Below are 23,204 nucleotides of genomic sequence, written 5' to 3'. Positions count from 1 at the left end.
AAACGGATTGATCTCTGATTGTAGTACAGTAAGAACAATTCATACACCTTATTCATCATATAATCAAATTTAAGACGAAATCTAGTAGACAGAAGAAAAACTCAATTCAAATTGTACATACATTGTGCATATGAGATGTTTTGAACATTCCAAGCATCCACATCTCCATGGTGACGACCCTCTCCTTTCTCTCCTCTGCAATTTTATTTTTGTCTCTTTTTTTGTTTCTCACACGCACTTTCATTCTTTTCTTTGCTTTGAGTTTATCAACTTTCCATTGCAGCTTTTTTGCCTTCATTCTTTCACTCATGTTCTTTGTTTTTATGAACCTTAACTTCTCCCTTTTCTTCAGCACTGCTCCATGTTTGCTGGTACTTTTCTGCACTACCCTCACATGAGTGGAGGATGCCTGTGGTCTTTTTTTATCATTCTTCTTAGACTACATTTCAAGCAGCATATTATGATATATTGTAATTTTAATAACAACAACAATAATTTTTATAATTTATTTGTTAATAATAATTCACAAATAATACTACAAAAGTAGAAATAGTGTCTATAAATTGATAAAATTTGTCTCATAAAGGAAATGGTGCAATGGTATAACCCAGTTACTCCACAAATTGAAACCAAATTTTGCATGCATTATTGTGGATGACTATGTAAACACTTGACCTAGATTTGAATATTTCAAACTATTTTTCATATTAACTTGAATATTTTATGATGATTTATATTTATGAATATTTTACTGAGGTCATACCATTTAACATGTGTTCTAATCATACCTGACCATGACCTGAATCTGCTTTATTTTGTCAAATTTTACAGAGTTACTAATCTTGACTTGTGGTAGTTGGGGTCTTCAGAGGTCCTTCTGTTTGACATCACATTCTGTTACATGATCTTCTGGCTCAAAATGTTCAAAATGGCTCCAAAAAGTGTGGTTACACCAGTAGACATACCAGACGTTTGACTTGGCAGCCATGATTTCCCATGTTAATGGAAATATTCAGAACTGCCATGTTTTTCTATTATTATTTGAAATAAAATAAAAAAAACTTGTGCATTTTTATGGTTACACCATTTAGACAAATTTGCCCTTTTTCTCTCAATATTATCTCTGAACGTAATAAAATGAGGCATGTCAAGATAGGGGTCCAAAGAAACAGATATTTCAATCATAGCCTTATTTTGAAGTTATCACATTTTTAAAGTTATTCAAAGACAGAGACAGAAAAAATGAGACAGAAATAATGAGTCTTTCACCCAACTGACTTTAGGTTAAGTTGGACATTTACCGGTATGTTATATTTGGATCTATGATCTTTAATCTTAACGGGTCCTGGCTTGTGAGAGATGTATGTTTTAGGGATCATGCCTATACTCTCAAGTTTTATGATGTCTGCTGAAGAAAGAGAGAGTGAAAATCATCGAGGCCATTATTTCATTGAACCAGTGCAGCTACAGTGAAAACGTACAAGAGTGAGGTAAAGAGTGAGGTAAAGAGTGAGGTAGAGTGAGGTAAAGAGTGAGGTAAAGCGCAGTGCATGAACGGGGAAAGCGAGTTTGCGTATTCACCACGGGTGTGTTTTCTATGATAGGCCTACTTACTGTCAAGGTGATTTCTTAATCATCAGCTGCAACTGTTGAAACCGACCGTTGAGTTTGTCGCTCCATTAGCCAACAACAGAGAGGTTCGTATTCACTAAGCAGTTTGATTTTGCTTCATCTAGTGAAAGGCGCCTAGGTTTTCTATCCTTCAAGTTTAAAAATACAAATGTTAGAATATTTTCTGAAAAACGTTTAACAGTCTCGTTTTTTTCTCAAAGTACAAGTACAGGTCCTTCAAGCTCAAATTGTCCAGTATAATTACCACCTCACGAAACAGAGTCAGTACAGAGTGACGCGCGGTTCCCCCGCCCGCACTCAGGTGGTTTTACAGAACCCAGAACATCACATTTCAAATTATACACCCAGTAGCCATATTTTCAGCCAATGTGCTTCGTGAGTTCGGTAAGTCCACTGTATAATCTAGCCCAGTATTTTCTTTGTAATAAACAGCACCTATTTGATGATATTTAAAAGGACGTGGTTGGTGAGTTGACTGACAGCTACATATCGAATGACGTGATCTAATGGTAATTAATTGTTTCACAGCCCAATTTAAAAAGCACTAATCGGTTGAGCGTTGATAACGGCATTCTACATGAGTGTGAATGATAAACTCTTTCCCCCCTCTGTTGGACCTTTACCGTTACGTATGCAGATTTGTGCCTACTTTAAAATGTAACTGCAACGACAGAGTTGATAAAACTTCAGAATTGTGTGAAAGATTTCAATTCGCTTACATTTAGTATTGAGGGAGGTCTGTGCATGCTTGCAGGCTGTATGAAATAAATGATTAACGGTAAGAGTCACAGTATTAAACTGGCTAAGCCGCATTTTTTAAAGTCTAGTTATTGTTATTAAAATTATATGGAGATGATGTTGACATGAATTTATGCCCAGTGATTAAGCTGAATGGAATACTTTTAAGAGACCTACAAAAGGCTTCAAAGGACACGCCCTACGTTATTTTACGCATATATTTATATTTGTATTTATTTATATTTATAGTTAAACTGAGGGCTAATCCACAGTACTGTAGTCTGTCATGTAAAGCGTACCCGTGATCAACAGAGGTATACATGGGAGTACAATTTCATTTTATTCTCTCAAGTGGCTTTTTGATTAGTTTCGTTTTGTGGTTGCATATTTTTGTTAGCCATTTACTATCTAATCTTATTCTTGTACTAGTTAAAGGTTATGAATGAAATGTCAAAATGCAACATAACCTCTGGGGTATGGAAAACAGCTTCAGTTAGATTATTATAAATGGAAAAATGTATTAAGGATTAAGGATTAAGGATTGTCATACCAGTCAGGTTAGATTTGTAATGGTCTCCTCCCATGGGTGTCACAGTTCCCGACTGAAGTTTTGTTTTCCTACCTTGTGTAATGATCTTGCCCCGCCTCTGTCCTTCCTTGTGTCTGTCTATTTTAATTTCCCTTACTCATGGGATAGTGTGGTGGATATTGGTGGGGATCATATTAAGGATGTTGGGGATGGTTGGCTGGAATTTTGTCCCCATGTGATTTTTTTGTTTCAGAGAATATAGTTTTTCTAGCCTGCAAATTGCATTTCCAAGTGTGAACATAATACTTGAACTAAAAGTGGCTAGTGGCTATGTAAGGATATGAGTTTAGATATAGGCTGTCTGAAAGGCCATATCAGCTTTATGATGTCTCTTGTCATCAAATTTGTATATTTCCAACTTTGCACATTGAAGATGCATGTTAAGTTTGGTTTGAAATGCTATTGAGAATGCTGTGTTTGTTTAATATAAAATGAATATTGTAACAAAAGCTGAAGGGATCAACCATTACCAGGTCTCCAACCTAAGATCCTACAGGCAGCAAACACACACCCTGACCACTGAACCTAAGAGCCAGCTCTCTGGGGTGGCAGCCAGGGGCCTTCCTCAAACCATCCCTTCATGTAGGGTGTGAGAGTGTGCATCACACTGTCTTCACCTTTGGAGAACATATTCCTGCACTTCACACTTTCCATATGTTTCTCACAGATTTACCCTTCATCCTGTCTCACACACGTGCCCCTCACCAGGGGTTCACACTAGGCTTCATACCAACCACGTACAGTACCAACCCACTTCCGACACCATTTGTGACTAAGGCTGAGGGCAGCAACCATCCCCAGATCCTACAGATGCCACACATGTGCCCCCACCACTGGACCAAAGAACCAGCTTTCTGGTGCAGCTTACAGAGCACCCATTTTACCTTGCTGAGGTTACCTTGTTTTCCATCATACCACCACTTTCAGAGTGTGAGGTCTCTCTCATAATTATGTGAAAATAAAACTACTACGTGTCAGCTACATCATGTTGGACTGCTGAACAGTCTGGTGGATATTTGTGTAGGACTCTGCTTTAACTGCAAATAAGTGCGTCAGTCCTATAGTTTATTTCTAAATTCTGCTTGGTGAATTGACTGACAGAATATCCATAGTTGCCAATTAGACGTGCAGTTTCAAACCTGGTTGAGGTTTTATTTTAGTAATCAGAATAATGATTAAAACAAAGATCAATAACACGTTATAACTACAACCTAGAATCCTAGATCTAAAACTTTGTCCTAACCTTGTTGAAATGCCCTACCATGCGCAGAGCAGGGTGATGGATAGCAGGTTTTATAGGTTTGGCTATTTAGAACCGCCATTTAGAACACGCCAAATTAAATAGCAGTATGAAAGTTTCGTTTTGAAGGTACACAATTGAGTTATACACCTAAAGATTTGTCTTAAACCATTTAGAACGCACAAGCCAAACGTACAACCTGACGTAATGGTGATGTGCGCATGTGCAGCCACTCGTTACGCTCGCTCGAGGTAAGATATATCGACTGAACACCTGGCTTTACCTATCGGGTTATTGAATTTCTTTCGTGTTCTGGCTATAGAATGTCAATGAATTTGTGGCTGTAAGGATGTAAAACATTATCCCTCTCCCACTCTCTCGTGCAAATGTGTGAATTCATGTTTAGCAGACGAAGAGCTCTATTTAATAGGGTTTTTCCAAAATATGGACTGTTCAGCACAAGTACAACGATGGTGGATCCGTCGGCGTTTTCAAGGTAGGCTACGTTGTCAAATTTGTTTTAGTGCCTTAATGCAGTCGTATGTGTTGTACAAACGTTTTTATTCTATTGCATGTGGGGTTCAATCGGGCAACATAAGCTGCGCTTTGCTGTGCCACGGCAACCCCTCTAGGGTCCGTGCGCACTAAATACGCATCTTGCGCTATCGCATCTGAACTGGTAGATTACGCATTCATAGCTGAGAAATATTAAGCCACGCGGTCTGTTCTTCATAAAATATATACTTACAAATTCTGCTAAAGGTTCATGATGATGAAACCTAATACGCGTGGGATTTGGCACACAGTCAGCAACACCTACCGATAATACGTATGTCATGTATCTTTTAATTTAAAAAGACGGAATAAAAGAATTACATTACAAAGCAGGCTGCTACCAAGGCTGTATTTATAACAGCACTTTCAGTTGAGATCTGAAAAAGATTACAAGGATAGTAGCACAGATGATGTATATTGAAAAGTTGAAAGTCATAGTTGTGTCATGATAAAGAACGTTTCTATCTCCTTTCAGAGAGAAATTCTGTTTTGTTGTCATTGAGTTATGGGAATTTATGACCTATCCAGGACGTGATCGCCTCAAGACAGTTAAAATGTAGTTTATGGAAAATTTGATGTTCAGTGGCTAGGGACACAATTTATTTTGTGTTGTCTGCATACTTGTAAAACAAGATATTACATTTGCTGGCAACTGTTGCTCATGGAAGTACACTCACTGTCCACTTTATTAGGAACACCTTGCTAGTACCGGGTTAGACCCCATTTTGCTTTCAGAATTGCCTTAATCCTTCGTGGCATAGATTCAACAAGGTACTAGAAACATTCCTCAGAGATTCTGGTCCATATTGACATGATAACATCACACAGTTGCTGCAGATTTGTCTGCTTCACATCCATGATGAGATTCTCCCACCACATCCCAAAGGTGCTCTATTGGATTGAGGTCTGGTGACTGTGGAGGCCATTCGAGTGAATTCATTGTCGTGTTCAAGAAACCAGTCTGAGATTATTTGCGCGTTATCCTGCTGGAAGTAGCCATCAGAAGATGGGTACACTGTGGTCATAAAGGGATGGACATGGTCAGCAACAATACTCAGGTAGGCAGTGGAATTGATACGATGCTCAATAGGTTCTAATAGGCCCAAAGTGTGGCAAGAAAATATCCCCCACACCATTGCACCACCACCACCACCAGCCTGAACCGTTAATACAAGGCAGAATGGATCCATGCTCTCATGTTTTTGATGCCAAATTCTGACCCTACCATTCGAATGTCACAGCAGAAATCGAGACTCCTCAGACCAGGCAACGTTTTCCCAATCTTCTATTGTTTAATTTTGGTGAGCCTGTGTGAATTGTAGCCTCAGTTTCCTGTTCTTAGCTGACAGGAGTGGCACCTGGTGTGGTCTTCTGCTGCTGTAGCCCATCCACCTCAAGGTTCAACGTGTTGTGTGTTCAGAGATGCTCTTCTCCATGACTCGGTTGTAACGACTGGTTATTTGAGTTACTGTTGCCATTCTATCAGCTCAGTCTGACCATTCTCCTCTGACATCAACAAGGCATTTGTGCCCACAGAACTGCTGCTCACTGGATATTTTCTCCTTTTTGGACCATTCTCTGTAAGGCCTACTCTGTAAACCCTTTAGTTGGTTGTGCGTGAAAATCCCAGTAGAGCACCAGTTTCTGAAATACTCAGATCAGCCCGTCTGGAACTTAAATCACCTTTCTTCCACATTCTGATGCTCAGTTTGAACTGCAGCACATCGTCTTGGCCATGTCTACATGCCTAAATGCATCAAGTTGCAGCCATATGATTGGCTGATTCGGCATTTGCGTTAATCAGTAGTTGGACAGGTGAACCTAATAAAGCACTATTCTCAAAATTGAGCCCTGCATGATCGGTTTAATAATTGCTTTGTGTGGTTTGAAACCAGAGTGAATGGTCACATTTAGTTAATTACTATATAAATTTGCTTGAATAGAAATAACCTTCTCAATAAGCTTTCTTTAAAATATTTTTTTCTATAATTATCAAGGTTTGTGTAGTCTAACATGTTCTTTAGAAGAGGCCTGATAACTGCTCTTATGATATAGTGGATAGATTCATTGTTTAAATGATTCAATGACAATGTTCATGGACGCTTATTTAAAGAATTCTTTTGATATGGTGTCTAAAGGACAACTTGTGGTGTTTAATAATAAGATAGCGTTTGGTCTAACTGGGTAGTAATTAATGCTCTTGTGAATCTTATGACCATGCCACTTCTTTATTGGTTGTTAACATTGGTCCATGGTGCGTGATTGATGACATGGAGTATGTTCGAGTGTAGCAGCTGAGACTCACGTACTCACAACTTGTCAGATATTAATGAAACCAGTTCAGAACAATACCAGTTAGGCCAACCCTGTCTCTTAGACGGTTTAGCGGTATACAGTGGTGTACTGTGTCAAATGCAGCACCTAGATAAAGAAAAAGGTTACAGGTTACCAGTGTCACAATTTAGCATAAGACTGTTTAGTATTTTGGTTAGTGTGTTTTCTGTGCTGTGATGCCAGCCTGAACAAACGAGGTCCCTACGGATCATTTGATTTTTCAAGCCATTTGTTCACGTTGCTTCTGCCATAATGTATCAACATCCTTAAATGCTGCACAACACTACCTTAACACAATCACAAGTGATTCCATGATTTTCTAGTCAACCCCACAATTTCTCCATCTGATTTACATTTCAGAGAATGCAACAATCTGTTGATTGTACTTCTTCGCCAGTCCATATACATTTACATGCTGCTCTCCAGTGTTTTTATAGCCTTGTGTAATCATTTGATCCTTGCACATTTTTTTCCCCTCCGTTGCTTCCAGCAAACATTTGATCTGCCTCCCACTGTTAGCTGAGGTGCACTCCTGTGTCACCCATAATACACAGTTATGTACCACACCCAAATACATAGTGCCAGAAACCAGTTCACTGCTTATCTGTGACAGAAAATGAGAATGCATTTATTTTCTAGAAGAGGACAAGGTAGGTGTTCTAGAAGTATAATTTGAAAAGGAAGCTTACCTTTCTGGCCTCTCTCCTTGTTGCTTTATTCTGGTGAGCAGAAGTCACAAACACTACTCCCAAGAAGTGGGTAGTGTGGTGAAGGGATATTTGGCTTTCAGGTCAAATTTCAAGGTGAATCTAAAATGTACTCCAACCTTTACAGGTGAACGTAATGTGACCTTCTCTTAACTTTGGAACACTCATGTCCAACTCTTCAATGATTCAGTTCTTTTTGCACAACTCGCGTGGCTTCAAATAGGATGTTTTCAGACGGAGATGCCACTGAGCTTAGAGTGTCATCAGCGAGGTGCAACAGAGATACAGAGGGATTGAAGGATTCACAAAAACACATAGAAGTGGATGTCCTGTGGCCTCATCCCACACTGACGACTGATTCATCATAAACAGTGCCCTGCTGTAATGCCGTCGGCATCAAAGAGTGAGAGGGCGGACACAAATTTATTGAGCGGCATTCCAAAGGCAGGGTCATAAAGACAGCCGTGGGTCAAATCCGTTAGGGAGTCCGACGTAGAAACATAACCAACATGCAACGACATACTGAATACAGAACACACAAACAAACCATAATACAACACTGAAGCACAAACACGAAAGTAGACAGGGCTACGAGAGAAACGACAATCGACAATCAACCATCGAAAAAGCAAAAGACCAAACACAGGGTATATATACACCTTACAAAACACCTGAACACGCTAACGAGGGGGATGGGTTACAAAACACGAGGAGGGACCACATGGCTACATAAAGAAAGCATACAAGACTGACAGCTGGGGCAGGGGCTCACTGTGACACCTGTGGGACTGGATGATGAATTCCTCACAAATGCAGGCACGTTTAAGAGAGGCGAGAGGCACCCAAATGTCATGTCAGACCATTCGAAACTGTTTACATCAGAGTGATCTGCTTGCTAGATGACCTTCCAAGGACACCTGACCACAACACCAGACACATGCGTCATCGTCTTGCATGGACCAGGGAGCATTTACGCCAGATGAGGCACCAGTGGGCCTCAGCACTGTCAATTCAGGCTGAGCAGAAACGATGGCCGCCAACAATGTTGGAGACGTTGAGCAAAGCACTATGCACCAGCCACTGTTGAAACCCCACAAGCCTTGAGTGGTGGTGTTACAGTATGGGTATGTGTGTCTAGTCAATTAAGAACTGCCCTACAATCATTGTGCCTGTGCATGAACAACAAAGGCCTAATTTCATCTCAAATCATTTGAACTTTTTGCACTATCTATAAATTTCACCCAAAAGCCAAATATTTTATAAATAAATTTGTGTTTGTAGTGTATGACATGGTAGGCTGGTCCCGGTCCTCAGGGGAGACGCCCACTCCTGGACACTCCCACACCACGACACTCCACCATTCACAATCATCCGTCAACTAATAACTCACACCTGGTTTCAATCACCACTGCCCTATTTATACCTGCAGGTCCTGTCATCCGGTGCTGTTTATTGCCCTCGTCTGAACTCACAGAGGCAGCTGCCGCACCGGTCTCTGCTTGCCTTTGAACTACTATGACTTGGAGAGTTGTGACTGTTTAGCGCATGCTAACGCCTTTAGCTTACCTTGCGGCGCCTTCTGCATGTTCCATTTAAAAGAGCTGTCTGCATCTTTCTGTTACTATGGGCAATAAAGACTTGTTGAACAGCTCTAACCCCGCCTCCTCCAGTGTAATGGTACAAGAGTGATACTGTCTTTACTACAGAGCACAACAGCTGAGATCAGAGTCAAAAGACGAGGTGGGACCTTTATTATTCCCCTCAGGGGAATTCTTCTCTGCATTTAACCCCTCCGGATTGAGCACACACATCCACGGAGTAATGGGTAGCCACCTGCTGCAAAACCCAGGAAGCAGTTGGAGGCTTAGGGGCCTTGTTCAAGGGCACTTCAGCCATGATTACTGCTAGTTGTAGGGCTTGAACCAATGACCTTATAGGCCCAGGCATATTTGCACTAATACAACAGTGAAACTGCTATATTCACTATGCATATTCAGATTCTTAGAACCTAACTACACCAGGACATTCAGATATTATACAAAACTACTTAAAAATACTAAATTCTAGACTTTCAAGCTGTTAGGAGATTACATGCGGTACCTGTTCAGTTTCTGCAGGTTCATAAGAAAATGACCATTAATACAACTCAGCCGATCACAGAGCAGTACCAAATAAACTGATTAAGGCAGTGATCATGTAAGTCTTGTGCAATTCTATAAATCAAATGTTCAGTTCTAAACATCCACAGTGTAGTGAATTCAGGTTGTACTCTTTCGAACCACTAGGAGGCAGTAGTGGTGAGCAACTGTGCGTGTGGGTGAAATCCTTATTGTGCATATGATACAACACACAGCTATATCCAAATTAAATATAGATTCAGGCCAATACCAAATCATTTATTTTAGCTGCAATTTTAGTCCAGTTTCTAAGGAATGGATTATCTTATGTGGCCTTATGCCACTGCTTTAGATTTCAAAGGCAAATTTGTAGTAATCATAAGACATCATAAGACATTTACATTGACAATATCAACACCCAGAACTTTCATTCTAGTTACCTTATACTTAGCCTGATTGTGTGATTTATTTGTAACTTGTGTATTAATCTGTATAATTTGTTTTTGTGTAATTTTGTGTGTTAACGGGCTGCCCAATGGAGGATGGGTTCCCTTTTGAGTCTTGGTCCTCCCAAGGTTTCTTCCTATTCCCCACCATCTAGGGAGTTTTTCCTCGCCACTGTCGCCTTTGGCTTGGTCATTGGGGATTTGGACCCATAGTATTGTTACCCTTGTAAATCCTGTAAAGCGCTTTGTGACAACATATATTGTGAAAAGCGCTATACAAATATATTTGATTTGATTTGATTTGATTTAATAACTAAGCTGCAAGAAACTGCAATGCAGTTTTCTTGCTTGGCAAACACTTCTGACCACTCAGGACTTGGTCCAGCTAGGGACCAAGTCTACAGGGATGTAGCTGGATGCCAATAACAGGGTAATGCTTAATAGTACATGAGGCACTGTGTTAATTATCATGGATCAGAGATCACTGCACACAGTCAGCGTTATGAGCCTGAAGGAAGGGCTACTTTTATTGGTATCCTATCAGTACAGCTAATTACTTTTCCTTCTATGTGATTGGACAATCCTCGATGATTTCCGTTATTACTCAAACAGCTCTTTAGCTGAACAAGGGGACAGGGAAGATTTAACTAATTGTTGAACAATTTACATTTCAAGCTGGCACATAATTCCTGAAGAAAAATTCAGTTTTATCTTTAAAAACAAACCCCTTCACCAGGCGTTGAAGAAAAAAAGGCAATTTACCAATGTAAAGTATTGTAATTGGTTCCGGTCCTTAAAAAAGTCACAAAACTAGCGTAAATGTGGAAAAAAGACATGTTCTTTATTAATAAAGGCATGAAGCGGTGTCCGAAGTTGGGACAATATCGTCAAGCCTTTCGCCATGTTTGCACTTTTAAAGTTGTCCTTCTGCTTCAGGATAGTGCTAATGGTGGATGTACTCCGGCCGAACAGACGAGCGAGTTCGGCTACACGAGTGCCTTTCTCATGCAGGTGAATAATCTCCTGCTTAGTTTCTATAGTTATCATTCTCTTTTCACTGGACTTTCCACTACTAGAGCCTTTCTTTGGAGCCATAATGCAAAAAAAAATGTTTGTAGAATGGCTGTGATGACCGGTTCATGCTCGTATCTCGAGCGTGCACTCGGGTGTCGAACAGAAATTTTGCTCGTCTCGGTGCTCGTATCTTGGATCACTCGTATATAGAGCAGCTCGTATCTCGAGGTACCACTGTATTTCAAAACTTTATGCTAGCTTGGTAGCTAAGCTAAGTACCAGAGCCAACCCTAACCAAACTAGCATATATATATATATATATATATATATATATATATTAATATGCCAACAAGCTTATGTAATACACGTATTCTTCTCCTATTACCAAACACGGTACAGTCTTGCTGGGATATCTTACCTGTTTTTGTGTACCTGTTTTTGTAAAATGGACACAAATTAAGTATTATATCGCGATCGATCGATCGCCAGTGGTTGGCGCCAGAGCAAACTAGTAACTCATTGAATCATAGATGTGGATCAGAGGTAAATAAACAATTTTTTTTTCAGCGTGAGAAGCGTGTGTCTCACGCTCATTGCATGAGAGTTGGCAACCCTGCCTAAATGGATAAATGTTTTAAACTATATGCTTCCTCATACACAAGGCTACTTGTGACGATGAGGTGATCTGACACGTCACCAGCCTAGTCGGACTATAGGCATTCATCGACAGGTCGGGAGTACCCGGGATTCTCTATCAAAGACATATTTGAATGCTGATTGAAATTAAATAGGATTTGGAAGAATATTGTTTTATGAGGGTTTAACAATGAATATATAAATGTAATATTTGTAAATGTGGGAAATCATGGTATAACTGGTATTAGGAAGAAGGTGGAGTGAATAGTATAAAAAGTACAATGTTTATTCAGAAGGAGTCGTGCTTTGATTGAACAAGCCTGGAGAATGGTGGTGGATGTACTGATGCCGGGGTTGGATGTGCCATTGCCGCAAGAGGACGTGCTGATGCTCCTACCTGAGGCTCACCATCTGCACTGAAGGGACTGTGACTACTTGGCTTGGGAACTTGAACCATAACTATGACCACAAATATGGATGTGTGTTAACGGGCCGCCCAATGGAGGATGGGTTCGATTTTGAGTCTTGGTCCTCCCGAGGTTTCTTCCTAATCCCCACCAGCATAGGGAGTTTTTCCTTGCCACGGTCACCTTTGGCTTGCATTAGGGATCTGGACCCATACGATTGTAAAGCTGCTTTGTGACAACATGTGTTGTAAAAAGCGCTATGTAAATAAATTGGACTTTGACTTTGACTTTGAGAATGGGAGATGTCCATGTTGTCTGAGCTTACAAGCTTATTAAAGATGTCATTTGAGAAGGATCTATGGCTTCAATGTTTCTTCTGTGGTACACCTCTGCTGTTTGCGAACTTTAGTCAAACATTAGCACTCACCACACCCCCACAATTGGTGGCATCTGAAAAACTAGGAGATTGAAAGTGACACGAGAACTTAAGAAATGGCACCTAAAAAGGTATAAAGGCAGCACAGCGTGGACGTTGAGACAAACCCAAAATGGGATTATAATGAAGATACAGTAATGAATGTACAACCAACAAGCGAATTAAAGGATAACACAGAACACTTGTACAGAATGTTCACAGACTTCACAAAGCAGCAGCAGGAGAAGGAAAAGAGTTTACACAAGGACACAGCAAAGCAGGAACAAAGATGGAGGTCACTGCAGCACCAGTTCAAACAAACAAGAGATGTAGAGGGAGCACAGAGAAAGCCAATCTGTCCAGCTGAACGAGGAAACTGATCTAGAGACAGACATCAGAGACAAGCATTCTGAGACATAAAAGCAAGAGAACTCAATATGAGGAATCTGATGATAACCCACTTTACCGATGCCAAACCAGACATTGTGACCAAATCCAAATCTGCCAGCGCTAAAAGAGGAATAAGCCAAAAATATACACTGTGTGGCAGGGGCGGACACATATTATATATATAATATCTGTATGTGTGTGTGTATATATACTGTGTATATATATATATATATATATATATATATATATATGTGTGTGTGTGTGTGTGTGTGTGTGTATACTGTATATGAGTCTATGCATGGCACGTAGTGTATATGACGGCGTTTATTGTCATATGGACAATATTATTTCCAGCAATAATATGATTACAAAGCCACATAGTGCCTTTTAAATAGTCCACCATAAGACCACCAAAAAAGTTGTTTTATGCAAACTGCATCCTAAAGAACAACCTACAACTCTAACGTGGGTATTTCTTCCTCTTACCTATTTGTGGTGGTTAGTTTTAATCTAAGAATTTCAATAGGTTTAAAAAAAAAAAAACACAGTGCGCAGTGCTCTGGAACCTTTAAGACCGCCACTTGCGTCCGTGTTAACCGTGTTAAGGTAATTTGTACATGGTGCCTTAGACATTGCAGAGGCGACAGCAGTACATTTAAAATAACATGTTATCTACAATTTAAACTGCTGTATGTTTTCGTAGTCCGGCCCGGATTTTCTGGGACAAGTTGTTTTTTTTCTGATCTCCGCTGCACACCGTCAGCCCGCATCAGCTGGCCCAGTCCGCGGCCCGGTCCAACTCGTTCATGTGTTGACAGGCTCAGTCCGCGGCCGCGCTGAGCAGGTTAGTCTGACTGGAGCGGGGGAGGTAATAACACCGTTAAACAGCAGCGTGACTACGGGCCGGGGCCGCAGTGCGCGGCAGTGGCTCCTCCACGGGCCGAGTTAAACCACCGGCGGCCAGCGGCCCACCGGCCCACTAACCCATCGGCCCACCGGGGAAATCCCCGGGAGCAATGTATGCCAGTCCGCCCCTGCTGTGTGGTGAACTCAGTAGTAATTGTGGAAGTAGTAAAAGGAAAAACCTATGAACCTCGAGATTCTGAAAATAAATATAGGAAATGGAATAAAACAGAGTTTGACGATAGAAACCAGCGTGGCTTAGAGAGACAGTGGAAATAGTTGAAATGTAGTCAAATGGGAAATCAAACGAGATTGTCCAAAGCCGAAAACGAGGCAATGGACAAAGAAGTGATGAGAACATTGAACCGTCAAAAAGGTAAAGACAGTCTGGGTGAAAATTGGGAAGAACTGCTGAGATTTATTTGATACAGGTGCGAGTCAGATGCAGGTAAGAAGACAGTGCTTAGTAAAGAAGGCATTCTGGCAGGAAGGGCAAATTAAAGTACAATGTATACATGGAGAGGAGCCAACGTACCGACAACAAAGGTAAGGATGAAGACAAACGGACAAGATCACTTTTTACAAGTAGGGGTGACAGAAGAAGCCCCATATGCTGTAATCTTGGGAAGAGATGTTCCTACACAGAAGCACTGGTGGTAACAACAGCAGGCTAAAGTAAAAGCGGAACAAGACATTTGAAAAGACGTCCAGAAAGGAAAGACAAATTGGACAAATTGATGAGTTAGACCTACAATCTCCATTCTCGTCATGGGATATAGAAGGGCTACAAAAGATGCACGAAACTTTGAAACCGCTATTTGCTAAAATCATTGAAGACAAATAAGCCAGCTGACAGCACTGAAGAAGAGAATGGAAGTACCATTTTGACGGATATAAATGGATGTGGTTGGCCCACACAAGATCTAGAGGAGAGAATAAACTTATTCTAGTCATCTGTGACTATGCAACCTGATTCATGAGGACTCCCACTCTTGATGTTAACTGAATTAATGCATTGACGATCTCTTGCATTTTTTTTTTCCTCAATGGAAACAGATCGTCAATGCATTAATTCAGTTAACATCAAGAGTGGGAATCCTCAAGGAGATAATGGATCAGGGAATTAATTGTACCTTGAAGCAGATGAAAGGGCGGACACAAACACTGAACATTTGGAACTTTGGAACACTGGCATTCCAAAGGCAGGGTCAAAAAGGCAGGAATTGGTCAAATCCGAAAGGGAGTCCATACACGAAACATAACCAACACGTAAAGACATGCCAAAAAACAAAAACACAAATCTTAACAAGACACAGACTATAACACACTAACAAACTGAGCTGCACAAGGTAACATTCAAACCTTCAAACAATGAACAGCAACGCAAAAGACCAAACACAGGGTTTAAATAGGCAAGACCAAACGAGCAACACATGATTACAATAACGAGAGGGCTGGGTTACAAAATATAAGGAGGAACTATGAACACACATGGCTTCATAAACAAAATATACATGACTGACAGCTGGGGGAGGGGCTAAATGTGACAGTACAGAGGTGACAGAGGTTCATAAACATGCACAGCGGATGGGATACTTTAGAGGGTATTGGTATTAGCATTGAATTAAATTATAAATTATAAAATTACCTTTACCTGATACTAATAATCAGCCCATCTGATCCACTATAGCTATAACCAAGGAAGATTAAAGTTACAAGGATAATACCTAATGGACACCTAATAATACCTAATGGACACCTAATAATACCTAATGGAAACTTAATAATACCTAATGGAATACTGCAGGTTGCCTCACGGTGCAAGGAAGAAACCAAGGAACAAGAGACCAAGAGGAAGAGGAAGAGCAAGAGGAGCCAGAAGAGGAAGTGACCCTGCATCTACAAACCTCTCCACTTTATACCCCCCCCCCCCCCCCGTATCTCAAAGGGACAGTTGTCACAAAAACCAAAGGTTAACCAATGGGAATCAGGATGCTGGAAAAGACAACAGAGTACATTTGCATACAGAGTGCATTTTCGCACAGGACTGCCACTTTTGGGGTGACATCTACAAACCTTCTCAGTGAGTGATGGAACACTTACCCTGTTAACATAACCTTTCCCAGCACACAACAAGCTGCAAAATGAGACTAAACATGCCACACAAACACACTGATATAACTAAAATACAAATGGTCAGTTTTATCCCATTGCTATGCAAACTTTTTGAGGTAAACCACCATTTGTTGCCCCCCATGGTTTTATGGCAAATAAAAACCACAAAACCAGAGCAAAAACCATAAAACCAAAACCCAAAAACAATCAAAAACAACCAGAACACAATGAAACACAACAAGGAAGAGAATCAAGAACAGAAGATCAATGAACCAAACCAGCAGAGACAAACCAGGCACTGAAACAGATGAGAAGAGAAGAATAACTAGGAGGAAAAACTAGAAGCAGCAGGAGAAACTGAAGGAAAACCATGAGAAACTGAAGGGGACACGGAAACACCAGGGACAGACAAGGGACTCAGGAACACAACCAGGAACAAAACCATGTGGACGACGAAGAGGGCAGAGACATAAACAGAGACAACGGAATAGAAATAGGAACAGAAACAGACACCATAACATGAGCAAAGACAACTCCAGGAACAATAGAGGGCAAAAATAAAGAACCGGAACCACACAAATGAATACCAGAACCCACAGAAGAGGGCGGGAAGGGAGGGAAACAAGGCTAGACACAACTCACACTGGCGCTTAACAATACAAAACTTAAAAGTACAGATAGTCATCACATTCATTCCGCCTGACCACGTCTTGCACTACAGATCACTTCCCTGTGAAGCGGTAATCAAGACGAGCAGTCTCTTCGCACTTATTGGCAGTCTCATTGCCCAACGCGGTCAAAATCGCACGTATGTGTGGAAGACGAGACGCCACTGTACCCACAGTATCCAGGGGACTTCCTGTCTCTAGCTTGTTCGTGCTGAAACACTGGAGATAAAGTCTCATTACAGCAACTGAACTTACCAGAGTCTTGCTCCCTCGCTGTGTCCTTGTTTGGCTGATTTTTTATTTATTTATACATTTTATTTATAGGTGCCTTTCAGGACACTCAAGGACACCTTACAAGACAGACATATTTGGGTACATAACTTACAAATCAGACAGTTTGAACAGATATGTTCATTACGTAACGCCTGTGGCATCATGGGGTGAAAGGGCAGACACAAATGCTGAGAAGAGCGGCATTTCAAAGGCAGGGTCATAAAGGTCAAAACTGAAAGGGAATCTGACGGGTAATGACATTGATGGGGATAAAAGACATTAAAACAATGCCTTTCCATCCACAAACTGACGGTTTGGTAGAGCGTTTTAATAAAACCTTAAAGGAAATGCTAGGCAAGTTTGTGATGGATTCAGAATCAGATTGGGATGCGTGGCCACCGTACCTGCTATTTGCATATCGGGAAGTTCCTCGGCTGCCTACAGGATTTTCCCATTTCAGCTCCTTTATGTCAGAGAGGTAAGAGGCCCTGTGAATGTGTTGAAAGAAATGTGGGAGACAGAAGATAAATCGGAGAGCGCAAATGTTCTTGCATATGCAGGGTTGCCAACTCTCACGCATTGAGCGTGAGACACATGCATTTGACTGTCTTCACACGCTCTCACGCCACACTTACAATTTCTCATGCCGAAAAAAAATTCTAGATTATTTACCTCTGATCCATATCTATGATTCAATGAGTTACTAGTTCGCTCTGGCGCCAACCACTGGCGATCGATCGATCACGATATAATACCTTGTGTCCATTTTGCAATTTTGCACCCCGCCCGGTAACAATTTACGTTCGCCACCCCCCCGTCAACAATTTACACTCTCCACCTCCTCCAGGTTCAAATCTCACTCCAAACGAGCTTGAAAAGTTGGCAACCCTGCATATGTGCATCATCTCCACTTACACCAGCACCCCACAGGGATACTTCCTCAACCCCGTCCTCTACACCCTTTTCACCCATGACTGTGTCCCCTCCCACGAGGACAACAACACCACAGTGATGGGACATATCACTGGTGGAGATGACGCGGCCTACAGGAGGTGACCGTGGTGTAAGGACAACAACCTCGCACTAAAACACAGATAAGACAAAATAGCTGATATTGGAAATCAGGAAAGAGAGGAGACCTCATCAGCCCACTGTTCCACAGTGGAAAGGGTAAGCAGCTTTAAATACTTGGGTGTTCACATCAGTGAGGACTTTACATTCACGTTGAACACCACATACCTGGTCAGCAAGACTCAACAGCTGCTGTACTTACTGAGGACAGTTGTGACCTCTCCACAAATCCTCGGCAGGTTCCACAGCTGTATCATTGAGAGCCACTTGGCCAGCTGCATCACTGTGTGGTACAGCACCATGACTGTAATGGACTGTAAACACCTGAGAGTGGTGAAGACTGTTGAGAAGATCACCACAAGTCCACTGCCACCTCTACAGAACATATATACCAGCGCAGAGTCCACAGGAGAGCTGTCTCCACTGTTAAAGACCCCGCCCACCCTCGGCACAGACTGTTCACATTTCTGCCCTCAGGTTGGAGGTACCGGAGTGTGAAATGCAAAACCACTAGGTTAAAGAACTCTTTCTTCCCCACTGCCATTAGACTCTTTATTTATCACTGTGACTTCACAGTAGCACATGTTCGACCAATGTGTACAATTGCATTATTGCACTTTTTATAGTCATGTCCCTTCTGTAAATAATATCCGCACAATTCATTTATTTTGTATGTTTTTTTATGTTGATACTGTTCTAATTCCGTTGGAAATTTGTAGCATTTCAGTCCAGTACCATATATTTTTTAGATTATTATTCTTGCTTTATTGTATTTTCTTTTAATCTTCTACCTGGTATTCTTGACAAGGAGCAAAGAAAGAATTTCATTGTAAGGTCAAGTATGTGTGTGTGTGTGGGGGGGGGGGGGGGGTGTGGGTGTGTGTCCTCACACTTTTAGCAAAAATCCACTTTTTTACTCAAGGATGCCTAGAAACTTAAAACGGGTCTAGAAAAGTTCTCATTATAATTCCGGCTAAAATAAGTCATCACTAAATGGCATTCATTATCAAACATATAATCAAAGTAATTCTGCAGCAAAAAAAGCGGATGTGTCGAGACCATTTTCCGGTTTGGTCACGTTCGGTATAAAGCCGATTAGCAATTTAGAACTCGACACACATTTAGAAAAGCAATTTAGAAACCGACTTCACGTTTATAACTAGGCGTATTGGTGCGTAGATCAGTTCCCTATTCTGTTTGTTTGCATATTAGCAGCTGTCAGAAAAAGAGAACTTTGAAAATGTCTTGACTCTTTTTTTCGCCGACGCTACTTTTCACTCCATCACAACATTTTACGAGACCGTTGGATGCGCGTTGTGCTCGTGTATATAAAAAATAAAATTCAGATGATGAGGAAATAGCATTAAATACAGAAAGGTGAATTTGCGATTTATATTCGGTCGAAGTTTACCCACAATTGCCAGTAGCTGGAAAGTGTTTAACGGGACAAATAACTGGTTGTTGATTTAACGGAATACCTCTCGTCTGTTTGCGTGGCAGTGGCCAATGGATTATTCTTCATGCACATTTCCAGATCAACTTGAAGAAACAATAAGAAAAGAAAAGGCCTTCTGGAAAATCAAAAACTACACCTCCGATTTTGATAAAGGTAACAAAAGAATGTACTGTATGTATATTACTGCATTATTATAGCCTTGCAAGTAGCTAGTATACCTCATGAATAACTAGATAGCTTATAGGTAGCATTATTGGTAATATATTTTTTAAAATGCTCCGCTACTGCAAATTATATAAAATAAATGCTCACTAGATTTGTTTTTTTCCCTAGTGTAAAGTGTAAAGACGTAGGTTAGCATTTCCCACAAAGGCATAACCTTAGCTATGTGCGCTATTCATGTAATTAAGGGAAAACCTCTTAACGTATGTGGTTCAACTCGAGATATAAGACAGTTGCCTACATGTCTGCATTTATATACGTCTGGGTGACTGGTTAGTCTTCATTACTGCGCATTAATCGCCTTTAGAAATTCCGTTATACCTATAGACTGTGGGCAGAAAGCAGCTTAAAGAAACAGCACCGTTAGACTGCACGTTTGTATCAAAATGTGTACATCCATTTCATGGCAACAACGTAACGTTAGCTGACCCGAGGCTGTGGGAGATACATCATTTATTATCATCTTTATTGTTGTATTCGCTTGCTAGCTCGTTAGCTGGCCTGGAAATGCTCAAATTCTTAATGAATAACATATAACCGTTGTCGGGTAACAAGTATCTGTGTCACACAGCGGCAAGACAACCTGTGTATCCAGAACAAAATAGGTTGGTTAATGTCAGAAGTACGTGTTGGGTTAGGGTATCAAACAGCAGATATAGTAATAACCTGGCTGGGAAAACACAACTCGTACTGTCTTTAAAATGGTCGAACTTGGTAGCTGTTTTGTAGGCGGTTAGACCATTTTTTACTGCGTGATTGGGCGCATTTTACCTACTTTACGAACCAAAATTACCTCAGGATATCCCCGTTAGAAAAAATATTCCACCATGTCCTGTGTTTTACTTGTCTAGAGAGCACAATGAGTCGTGCACAAACAGGCCCTGTCAGAGAAGCGAGACGTCTTATGGTGGACATATTCTACTTGGCATGTACTATGTAGGTCGCTCATGTGAAAAAAAACATCATCTTAATGTGGTTTAAAATGGTTTTTAAAATAGCATAATAATAAAAAAAAATCCCTTACTGTAAAATAGGTCACTTCCTGCTGCAATGTCATTCAGGGACTAAACCACCTCGTGCTTTAGTCAGTCAAAAAGGATAAAGTGAATCAAAACTTTCTTTTTTACGTGAACATTCTTTAATCCTCAAAGATTTTCACATTCTATGTTTTCAGCTTTCTTGTGTAATTTGTCATGCTCTAAGCTTGTGAGTAGTCAGAGGGGGGGAATCAAGGTTTACTTTGCTGTTGAATTTTACCCTGTTTAGAGTGTTAGATGTAATTTGGATCTGTCTAAAATAAACAGAAATAAATCAGTTTTTAATTACACAATTATAATACAAATAGAATCTATAATACTAGGCAGTACCACAAAGTACAAAAACAGAATTGACAGAAATGGATCAATAAATAGTACCATGACAATATCATCAATAGTAACAATAATACCTGAGTATAATAAAGTCTGTACTCATACAGTAAATGTGGTACTCAAAATAATTATTTTATAAATATGATTTTTTCTTATACAGTTGTAAAATAATTAGTAGTATTTTATAGTATATATATTATTGCGTATATTTCACAGATCTATCCCTCTCAGAGGCATGATAGATTTTTAAGTGTAACCAAATAATTTATGTTTTAACAATATACTTACCAGATTGCCTTAGGTGTGTTTACAGAGGTTGAAAAGTATAATAAGTATAATAAGATGCGGTCTGCACAAATGGCACATTTTCAGCGCGGAAAGTTAATGGAAAACACTCACTGTAAACTCCCTGATTCATTTCATCATCTTTGTTACCTTGGCATCTTGTGGAGACCTAAATACTGGCATCGAGGCTCAGGGCGCACATTCATTCACAAACAGCATATGAACAATATTCCCATACTTTGGTTATCGTGTTGTCCTAGCATTACCATGGAAACGCCAGACTTATCCACACAAACTAGTGGTTGGTCATTACGATAGGTTCAAACAATAAATCTGCCTCCACTTAACATTGACTTTAACGTTTAATCTGCTGTGCTGAATGTACACTCTCTTAATAACCAAGCATCACTCATTGCTGATGTTATTGTGGAGCGTAATTCTGTTCTGTTTGACAGAAACTTGGCAGCAACCAAATGAGTTAAGTTGCACTGAACCAAACTTTACATGCTGATTGTTTATATGTATTGCAACCAAGTTTATCGGGTCAGGGTGGGGAACTTGCTGTGGTGTATCTTAAAGTCAAAATAATTCCACTTCCCCCTCTTAGGGCATACTCACACTAGGCACGGTTTGCTGGTTCCGTGCTGGGGCCCGGTTATCCCCCCTCCCCACTCCCCCTCTGGCCTGCACTCACACTGGCTTCAGCAACCCGGCCCGAGCACGCTTACGTCATTACAACGCCGCTTTATTTGGAAAAAAAGCACGCTCGCACAACACTATGGAGTTCACAATTCTCTTTTTATTGTATTTTTGGAGTCGTTTTGGGAGTGCAGAAACACGGTGCAAGCACAGATTTATCGATAATTTAACACAACGATTGTCTGCTAATCGCTTTGCCTCTATGACTGTTTAACGTGAGCTTCGCATCACTGACGTCATGTTTGAGTTCCAGCGAAATGAACCAATCAGACGAGGCACCAAGCGGGCCCGGGCACGGATAGCGCTCACACTAGAAGCGAACCGTGCCTGAGTCCAAGTGAATCGTGCCCTGGCCCACCTCTTCAAGCGGGCCCGAGCACGGTTAACTGGGCCGGGCCCGGATCACAGACCCTAGTGTGAGTACGCCCTTATTTCAGTTCAGTGTCTTGCACTGCGCATTTTTGCCTCCAGATCTGTTTTGATTTTGCTCATCTACCGGCCACCGAAATTATCACCTGAGTTTTCTGACATGCTCCCCTCTCTTATATCTGTGTACTCTAATGTCCTGCTGCTAGGTGATTTCAACATTCATGTTGATTCTGATAACTGCTCATTTGCTAAAAGTTACTTAGATCTGCTCAAATGTTTTGATATTGCTCAGAATGTACATTTTCCCACACATAACACAGGTCAAAGGTCATCCTCAAAGGTCATCCTCAGCCTCCTGTCAAGGACGGATTAAGGATAGTCTGGGCCCCTGGGCAAAGAGTTGCACACCCCCACCCCAACGCCCCACCCCACCCCCGCGCACCGCACCTCCCGAAAAACATAAATAAATTAATACGTTAAACAACCTGTCACAAACTAACCCTAACTCAAGAGTCTATTTTATATGTTTCTTTCTACTCTTCTTTCTTGCAAA

General features: G+C 40.8%; 1 protein-coding gene across 4 annotated transcripts in view; it reads left to right on the top strand.

Moving 5' to 3' along the window:
* Positions 1–4,467: 4,467 nt before the first annotated feature.
* st3gal5 (ST3 beta-galactoside alpha-2,3-sialyltransferase 5) overlaps positions 4,468–23,204 on the top strand; it is a 43,600-nt gene continuing 24,863 nt past the window's right edge. The window contains exons 1-2 of one of the 4 annotated variants that reach the window (XM_077022514.1): positions 19,313–19,627; positions 19,751–19,859. The gene's annotated coding sequence lies outside the window, so the exon portion shown is untranslated. Of the gene's footprint in view, positions 4,696–19,312; positions 19,860–23,204 lie in introns of those variants that run through there. The other 3 variants (XM_077022512.1, XM_077022516.1, XM_077022513.1) reach the window with 3 other exon arrangements.

This window comes from Brachyhypopomus gauderio, chromosome 11, assembly GCF_052324685.1.
Source record: "Brachyhypopomus gauderio isolate BG-103 chromosome 11, BGAUD_0.2, whole genome shotgun sequence".
Lineage (NCBI taxonomy): Eukaryota > Metazoa > Chordata > Actinopteri > Gymnotiformes > Hypopomidae > Brachyhypopomus > Brachyhypopomus gauderio.
The sequence above is the reverse complement of the archived record's forward strand: the minus strand, read 5'-3'. Positions and strand labels throughout refer to the sequence as shown.